The following is a 9,437-nucleotide window of genomic DNA, read 5'->3' as shown; positions in this document are numbered from 1 at the left end:
GGTTGGCCACCATACACCACAGATAGTTTCTTTTTCTCGCCGTCTTTTTTTTCGGACAGTGCACTGCAAATGACACTAAGGAGGGACCTTGCAGCAATGCGTACACACCATTTTTCTTCACCCGGGCTCTCAAGTACTGAGTGGCCTGGAACTTGGACTGTCTTTCTGCCACTACCCCACTGGCAACGAGAGCGGGCACCGTGTTCCTTTTGGGCTAGTGGCTGTACTGCAGTGCTCCCCTGGGCACGGAGTACCACACTAAGCACAACGGTTTTCTGCTTTGCTTTCCTCGACTCTGTGTCAAATAAAAAGAACAGATTATGAGTGAGCTACATTTAAAAGATGCAGGCTGCAGATTGACAGACATATTTTTACAGGACAAGTAGAGCTGTCTAACATCTTGCACCTTGCACAAGTAGATTTTTGAAAAATATTTCACACCCTTGCGCACCCTAGAACTGATGAGATGTTCTCCACACCGCCATCTCAATTAGGCATCAGCACACACGACCACATAAATTCCTAACTCGCTGAACTTCACTGGCTACCCCCTACAAGCATACATCACCTTCAAAGACAGCAGCAATATACTAACTGTCCCTGTGCATGCTCTCTTCTTAGCAGAAAAAAGAAACCATCTCAATCAGTGCATCACCTCAAGGAACAGAAATGAAAAAAAGAATGAACCAGAAAAGCATGCTTAGATAATGGAACCTCATATCCATCACAATTATAATATCTATCCCTGCACTGATTGATCTGATTGAAATATTCGGCCCAATTTCAAATTATAAAATCAACTGGTCTAAGTCTGAGGCTTTCCCATGCACACGTTTGAGTAAAAGTTTAATGTTACAAAATCGAGGCTTCAATTGCTGCCCTCAAAAGATGAAGTATCTAAGAATATGGCTTATAAGAGACATTAGTGAAATGATGGAAATAAACTTCAAATTAACACTAGATGATATAGACAGAATTTGAGCAATGGCAATCCCTTAAACTAGCATTAGGAGTCAAAGTTAATGCCATCAAGATGACAACTCCTCCAAAAATAACTTATGTTATGAGCATGATTCTGCTTCCTGCCAAAAAATCCCTACTGAAACAACTAGGTAGTCTGATCCAATCATTTCTATGGGAGAAGAACAAACCTAGATTAAAGTTATGTAAATTACAACTCTAAAAAGAGGAGGATTAAATATCCCAAATTCTGAAAGATATCATCAGGCTTTCACGACAAGACACTTTCTAACATTCATATGAATGGGCCGTTGCTGAAACAAGCATGGTGGGCCCTCTAAACACTCCAGCAGTCTTGTCAACCACAAACAAAGATTGGAGTGAGAGGTCTGCATTGACTGAGTTTCTGAGATCGACCTGGAGAACCATGGCCACGTTCGGTCCAGGTTGCAGAGAAGCACATGAACAGAGCAAAATGTGTAACAGTAACTAAGAATTCAATAGTCACTGTATGCAGGTAATCAAAAACAAATTATATATTTTAATTCTAAGATAAGTAAATAAGAAACACATAAGCACAGGTAGGCCACAATCAGTCAAAAAAAGGGGGGAATTGGCCTAACGCTAAAGTGGTGGCAAGAGACACTATACTTCACAAAGAACATACAATCAACATGTATATCATACTCGAATTTAAGCATGAAAACCGATAACAATACAATTTCGCAACATAGGTACTATAACACATTCTCATAAAATCAATACAGAATGGACAGCAATATCAATACAGATCAAAATGACCCAATATGTTTCTTTCCTGCATGCACATCATGGGCTGTTATTAGAAAGAAATTATTCAGGGTTTTATTTTGTTGTTCTAAGTAGCAGAGTCTCTGCCGTTCAATCTGAGTGATACATATTGTTCTGTTCCAATACGTGATACTCTGCAATAAGGACAAACAATGAGACATATAGGCATTGTTAATAGTTGCATATGGGCTAATGGTTCATCATTACCAAAAAGGAAAAACTGAAAAAGCCTGTATATTGCTTACATCGTCTCCTCCCTAACTTACTACTGGAAGCTATTATCACTGGTAGTGGGAGCATTGGGGTATCATTCCAGAAACCCAGCTTCACCCCACAAGGGTATAAAGAGAAGGACCAGATATTAGTGACCTAGAGTCATCTGAGTGATCTGTTTAGTATAATTCACCATTATCTAACGTTAGCAATTTGGACAAACTTTTCCAATTAAAAAAGAGGATTATTAGGACCGAACTTCATTGAACAATCATGTTGGAATATTTGAGAAATGGAGCCCTTCCCCAAGGCTTAGTAGTAAGGAACGAACAGCGCTTATTCCTGTAGAATAAGCATTTCCAGATACAATGGATTTATATAGCGAATAGACACAACGAGAAGGATATGAGTGAAAAATGTGTGATTGAATTAACTATTCTTGAAAATGAAATCAAGAAGTTAGTCACCCTAGATGCCTTCAAAAAGACCTCACAGACTTCACACAAGAAGGCCTACAGGTACACTAAAAACGACTATGTTCCGACGTATGCCCAAGATTCCATTCAATGTAACACCAGACATGTATGTTTTAGCAACACGTCATATAGTTCAGTAGATGAGGGCGATGCGAGTGACAGAGGGAACAGTAAGACCAATCATGAGAGAGCAAGCGGAAGAGGCAGATTTAAAAACCAACACAGACCACAAAGGATTCATGATTTAATAACCCGGGACACTTCTGTTCCTTTTTTAGACAGGGACCAGATGCCCTGGGACTACGAGCCTTGCCAGATGAGGATCGGGACGGCTTATTAGTCAATTTGTCCTCCTGCCTACCCTCGCATGATGAAATTCTAGTACTAAACAAAGGGTTCGGTTTTGTACCCACGAACAGCTATGACAAATTTACACCCGATTAGGAACATACATTTACAGCAATACTTCCAAGAGAATCCAACATGCAACGCTAACCCTAACAGTGGCCTGCACAATGCATCGACTTTCAGTCCCCCTACGACCAGTGACGGCCCTGAATCCATCGTCTTTGAACAATGTGTCCTAACATAACTGCCTGCTCTAGAATCCACCATACCCAAGAAAAAGGTTTTTCATAATCTTAGTAAAAGAGAACAGCAAGCAAACAATTCTTTAAAATCTAATTGACAACTAATAATCAGAAAAGCAGACAAGGGAGGAGCGATAGTACTCCCCAATCGATTCAACTACATTAAAGAATGTGACAGTCAGTTGAGTGATGATTCTTTTTTATGAGGAAATCACGACAGACTCATCTTCTATCTACTGTCTTGATCTCAACAAAAGTAGAAAAAGTCAAAGAATGGAATTGGATAACTAAAAAAGAAGCAGATTACCTCATGGTATACCAAAATTTTACATCCTACTCAAGATTCATAAGACACTGACCAACCCTCCGGCTAGACTTATTGTTTCAGGTACTGACTCTATTGGAACCATTAGCCAAGTTTCCCAAGTTTCTTCTGAACGGCTATGTCAAAGAGATGCCCTTGTATGTACAAGACACTACCAGCATCCTCAATTTGATTGAGGGTCATGCGTTTAATAGTAAGATTGTTTTATTGGTGACGTTGGACATTGTATCTTTATACACCAAAATCCCACAGGACGCATCACTTGGCATGACAGAGGAACTCCTAGTCTTAAAAAGACAAGATGGCACTACTCCCAACTTGTTCATCCTTTGGTGTACTGAGATGGCTTTGACTGAGAACTATTTCCAATTCAATAACAGATTTTACAAACAAATACATGGCACGGCCATGGGGTCGGCAGTTACACCTACTCTTGCCAACATCTATGTCGAATTGCTACAAAGCAACAAAATGTTGAACAATATAAACCCCTACCACACTCACATCATCGAGTGGAAAAGATATATCGATGATGATTTCTTGATTTGGCATGGTGATGATAGAAGTATGAAAAGGTTTTTCTAATGGTTGAATATACAAAATCCATACTTACAATTTACAATGACCAACAGCAATGTCCAAATGAACTTTCTAGACATTAGCATCTATGTTGATAACATCGAAGGGGTCTTAAAGGTCAAACCATTCCATAAACCGACAGACAAAAACTCACTGTTAAACTATGAGAGTTTTCATCCACGACATGTCCGAGATAACCTCCTGGTCGGACAATTCTTGAGGCTGAAATGTAACAGTACCAATACAGAAGACAGTGCCATCCGACAGTGAAACAGACGGAACATTTGTGAAGGTAAGAGAGGGACGAATTGTAGGGATGGCATGTATGATCATCTGCATGCCACCAGAATCATGGAAGAGCGATGAAAGCATACTGCTGATCGGGAAAAGGGCTGAGACAAAGTCTTGTTCACAACAAGCATATAACCTGTGAACAGTTTTTAGTACTTTGAAGAAATCCTCAAATTAGTAAGTGGTCAAATCATAGATTGGTGTTGTGCTCCATCATACCCTTGAAGTATGGAGGCTTGTCTGTCTGCTAGGTTTTATCTTATTATCTTAAAGTGACAGACCCCAGACAGAAAAATCTAGGATTGCAAAGCCTGCTGGCACAAGTGACAATGCCCAGAGGGGACTGTGTGCAAGGTGAATGCAGTGGACCCAAAAGGAGTAGAGAATAGGGAGTATGGACCATCCCTCAGAGTGCCAAACCTCTATAGCCACGAGTGTGGGTCTGGTTGTGGTTGAGAGAGAAAGGTGACATTTACTATGAAGAAAGAGGCCAAAAACCCTTAATGTTCAACCCTTAATCCTAGTAGAGACCCATAAAATGAGGCCGTTATTGTGGATGTAACAGTCCACAAGCATGAAGAGCAAGAATTCAATTTTAAGTGTATGAAAGTAATACATGGAAGGTCAGCTGAATCAAAATGTAATACTGCTGCAAGCTAACATTCTAGTAGCGCAACTGTACAGCACAAAGCCTTAGCATTTATTTTGAGTATTTATTTAGTGCAGACCTCATCACAAGTATTGTATTGTATTTGTTATTTATATACCGCCCTTTCCCGATTTGTTTGGCCTCAATGCGCTTTGGGGTTGGAACGTCCTCTGTGACCGGAGTCCATGTGTGAGAGATTCTAAAAGTTAATTTAAAGATGCATCTGTGAATTTTGCCAGGTTAGGACTTCGGTGGGCTGGCTAGGCTCCAGTAAGCAGCCCTGAGGTCAGATACGTGAGCTGGTGCTGTTGGTGGTTTAGGATAGAGTGCTAGGGCCGGAGATTCGATGTGTACCCAGCTAGACCAACATTTTTTGTAGGTTGTCGCTGTATACTAATTAGAAAGGTGTTGAAGAACGTCAGGGGTTTCAGTGTGGATGGCTATGTGAGCTGCTAGACCAGAATTGTATATCCATAGCTGCATTCTAGAGTGCATGGATGGGTTACCGTGCCTAGGTCCACAGACGTGGTGCAAGGTATACATACCGTAAACTTGGATGGAGTTTATCTTGATGTAGTCTTTCTAGGTCCAACAAGATTGGCTGGTCTCGTCAGTTGTGGTCTCCCTGGATTGAAAGTCTGAGCAGTGGGTGTGTGATGTACGATCGTCTGTCGGTGAAGGTTGTGGTGGCAGGCTGAAATTTGGCCCGGTGTGCCGCTGCGAACGGTGCCAGCATCCGTGGGGGTTTGGGTGGATAGGTGTGTTGTTGGGTTTGGGCCAGTGCTTCTGTGTATGTATCGACAGTATGCCATGTGATTGTCAATGTTACGGATGTGTAGGGGAAGAGAGTTCCAGATGATCAGCGCTTTAATGGAGATGGGGGATCCGCCCTGTCCGGTGGAGCTGTAATGTGGGACAACTAAAAGAGAGGCAGTGCCAGATCAGAGTGTCTTTATGGGGTGGTAGCAAGTGATTTTATCTTGGATGAATTCCGGGAGGGGTTTTGATGGCATAGTGAGTGATGAACATGGCCTTAAAGGTAGTGCGTCGACCAATAGAGAGCCAATGGAGGACTCTTAGTGTAGGGTTGATGTGTTCTTTGGGAGGGAGGCTAATGAGCAGGCAGACCACAGCGTTTTAGATTCTTTGCAGTTGCCTTACCTGAAACGCTGGTGTGCCTAGGTATAGGCAGTTTGCATAGTCTAAGCAGGAGAGGATGATGGCAGAGAAACAGTGAGGATAGGTAAGGTATGGGAAGCTACGCCTGAGGATGCTTAGATGGAAAGAACAGAGGCTCTGGATACGGAGTTGATGTATTGGGAATGGGATACATCCATGTACAGTGTTCATCCAAGGTTTATCACTGTTCTATAATGATGCGCTGTTGCAAACCCTGCTGAGCTAACTACATTGCGTAAAAGGCAGGACAGAGGACCGGGTTTAGTAGCTAATAGAGGCATGTATTGAGTGCTTACAGACCTGCAGTTTAAAAGCATTATAGTGGCTAGATGGCCAGTCTTGTAATACTATGACACTAACTAGCAGAGTGCAGGGCCTGCAGAGCTTTCTCACTAGGGGTTAATTGCAATGCATATGTTTCAGCTTCCCCTGAAACATTTTTCTCTCGCAACAGTGCCTCTGCCATCCTTCGTAAACAGGCACTCATTTGCATGAGAAAAACAACTTGACCCGAGCACTGATAAGAGATGTACCAGAGATTTTGCAGCTGGGTTTCGAGTTGGGAGGTGTAGGAGTGCCTTTGATCACTACTGAGTGGGGTTTTCCACCAGCACAAACATGTTTTGCACTGCAGGAAGGTTCTGAATGATTGTGTCACTCTGACAGCCCTACCTTATAAAAATGGGCACATCTGTCGATAGGGAGGGACTCTCCCATGGGTTTGTACCGAGCGTGTGCAGGGGCCTGGGCTTTCATTTGCCCCTAAGTGTCTGACCAGAGGGGTGCCATCCTGAGATGAGAGGCCAGTCGTTAAGCTGAGTGGGGTCCTAAACGTTGGCTAAAAGGAACGTGAGATGAGACTGTGTTCTAAATATCTGTGATTTAGAACTTGCATTTTATTCTTCCCATTTTACAAAAATTGTTGTCTGTTTATTTAGTATGCTTATTGTTAAATAACTGCTAAGTTTGTATGCTTGACTTATCTCTCTGGTGTGAGTTCATGGCTATAGCACAAAGTTCAAACCTGGGAGCGGTAGTGTGGGGTGTTTTATGGTAAGTGTGCTTACACCCTTCCCAAGACAATCTCTGAGGTGGAGGTTGCCGGGCAGTGTGGGGGGACCTAAGTATTGAGGCCATGGGCTGGTCATGGAAGGAGCGCAGTTTTCCTGCAGACTAGAATTTCTATTTTCCCAGGATTGAGGATGAGGTGGTTGGTCATCAACCAGTAGTCAATATCTGAGAGGCATGATGACAGATTTGGACAGATGGAGCCTGGTAATTTGGGGATTTTAAGGATGAACGGTGCAGTTGTAGCCAGTGAGGTTGTGCGAGCGGATGAATGTGGGGAGTGGGTTCAGATAGATGTTGAGGAGGAGAGATAGGGATGCTCCTTGCGGGACCACTTTAGGTACTGGTCATAAAGTAGAGGTGAAAGGGTGGAGGAGTATGATTTGTGAGTGATTAGAAATGATTGAGGAGATCAAAGAGAGGGCAATGTTTGATTCCTGAAGAGGGTAGCCTGTCTAGAAGGATGTGGTTGATGGTATCAAAGGCAGCAGAGAGGTCAAGGAACTTGAGTACAACGCAAGCTTCTGCATCTGCTGTTCTTTTTAGGTCATCCCAGAGGGACACTAGTGAGGATTACCCTCTGCAGAGTGGTCTAAAGCCAGATTGGGCAGGGTCCGGGAATTTGTTGGCTTCAATGAAATGGGCGAGTTGCTTGTATGCTGTGCGGTCGATTCGTTTGGCCACAAAGCGGTTGTTGGAGATAGGCTGGTAGTTCTGGGGGAGGGGTTGGTCGAGCGTAGGTTCTTTGAGGAGGGGTTTGATGTAGGAGGTTTTTAAGGCTTCCGGGAATGTTCCCGATGTTAGGGAGTGTTTGAGGATTAAGCCTGTGATCCTGCCTGCACAAGTTGAGGCTAAGATGTTTTTGAGGAGGGTGGGCGGGCAGGGGTCTTCGGGGGTCCCTGATGAGCAGCTTTGTGCTAGGAGCCAGAGGAACTCATGGTGTGAGATTGGGGAGAAAGAGATGAAGGTTTTTATCGGGAGGGGGTTTTGACAGGGGCCAGTTGTGGATGGCTGATGGGTGGGGGCTGTTAGGAATTCCCTTTCTTCATGGTTCCTGTGGCAACATTGGCGTCAGAGACATCCTTATGCTCCTCTACCCACTCAAGATGGCAGAGAATGGGTCCTCACTTGCTTTGCAAACCCAGCGGTCTAGTTGTTCTACACAAGGGCAGCACTGAGCCCTACTCGGAAAGAGACGCTTACAGTTATGCAAAGGCCTCATAAGCGAAGCAGAAGGTAAGAGCTGCGCGTTGCTTTGATTCTTTTACAAACATTAACGCTAGTTTTCCTCTGCCTTTCTGCGATCCTCCCGCTCAAGCCTTCTGCCTTATTGCCTTCTCCCTGGTCTCCCGCTCCAATTCCTCCCTTCTTGGGCTCTCCTGGCTTCTCCTTCTCCCTCCTTGTACCCTCCCAGCTCTCCTCCATATCCCTTGCTGGTTACCCCCTGCAGCCATGTCTGCCATCTGTTTTGCCTATGGCCCTTTCAGACTCTGACTGCTGCTCTTCTCTTCTCTGCGTGGCAGCCACGCATTCCCCACTTTGCTTACTGCTGCCTCTGGCAGCCGTTTCTCTCCTCACTTCCGTGGCTTCAGCTGCTGGCCTCACTCCAATTGCTCCCCGCTGCCTTCTCTCTCCACCTTTCCTGTTGCTACCAAGTTCCCTGGGCTTTCTCTTGTCATTACTGGGATTCCACAGACAGTGCATCTGCAAACGGATACAGTGCATTCTGGACCTGTCAGACTTGCGTCTCCTACAAATCGACTCATCTTGGGGAGCAAGAACACCTATAAAGGATTTTTTCCCCTTCTAGGCTTTTTCCCCCTTTCCCTTTGGGCTTGGACCAAGGAGTTCTTTCAGAATTCTTTTTTCTCATACCAGAGCTCTGGAGAGGCTTTTGGGCTTTGAACCATTTACGTCATTTCACCACCCAAGACTCCAAAGAAGAGCAGGCAAGTTCATTTTCAAATAGACTGCTACAGATTCGTGCCATTGTGAATAATTGGTTCTCAAGACATAACAGGGGCATTATTTCTAATTTAGAGATGATGGCGGAGAGTCCGTCCATAGCGACGGTGTGGAAGTGTTCTGATAAGGCGTTGCATAGGCATTGGGAGTTAGGTGGAGCAGGGGTAGAGCAGTGCAGGAGAATTTAATTCAGAAATGATTGTATGCAGTTCCTTGCTCGGGTTGCAAGAGTTTAAGATTCTGTTCCCACAGAATGCTTTCCTGGTTTTTATGATTTCCAATCTGTATGCCCTTGTTAGTCTTGCTAGGGCGGTTTTGTTCTGGGCGGTTGG

At 44.0% G+C, this 9,437-nt stretch overlaps 1 long non-coding RNA gene across 1 annotated transcript in view; it reads right to left on the bottom strand.

Annotated features, from left to right (window-relative positions):
* Positions 1-250: 250 nt before the first annotated feature.
* Positions 251-9,437, bottom strand: part of LOC138570425 (uncharacterized) — a 44,951-nt gene continuing 35,764 nt past the window's right edge. Inside the window, exon 3 of the long non-coding RNA XR_011303495.1 lies at positions 251-295. This is a non-coding gene — a long non-coding RNA (uncharacterized lncRNA). The remainder of the gene's footprint in view (positions 296-9,437) is intronic.

Source organism: Ambystoma mexicanum, chromosome 1p (assembly GCF_040938575.1).
Source record: "Ambystoma mexicanum isolate Mex_15411 chromosome 1p, UKY_AmexF1_1, whole genome shotgun sequence".
Taxonomy (NCBI): Eukaryota; Metazoa; Chordata; class Amphibia; order Caudata; family Ambystomatidae; genus Ambystoma; species Ambystoma mexicanum.
This window is presented reverse-complemented; position numbering and strand designations above follow the sequence as displayed.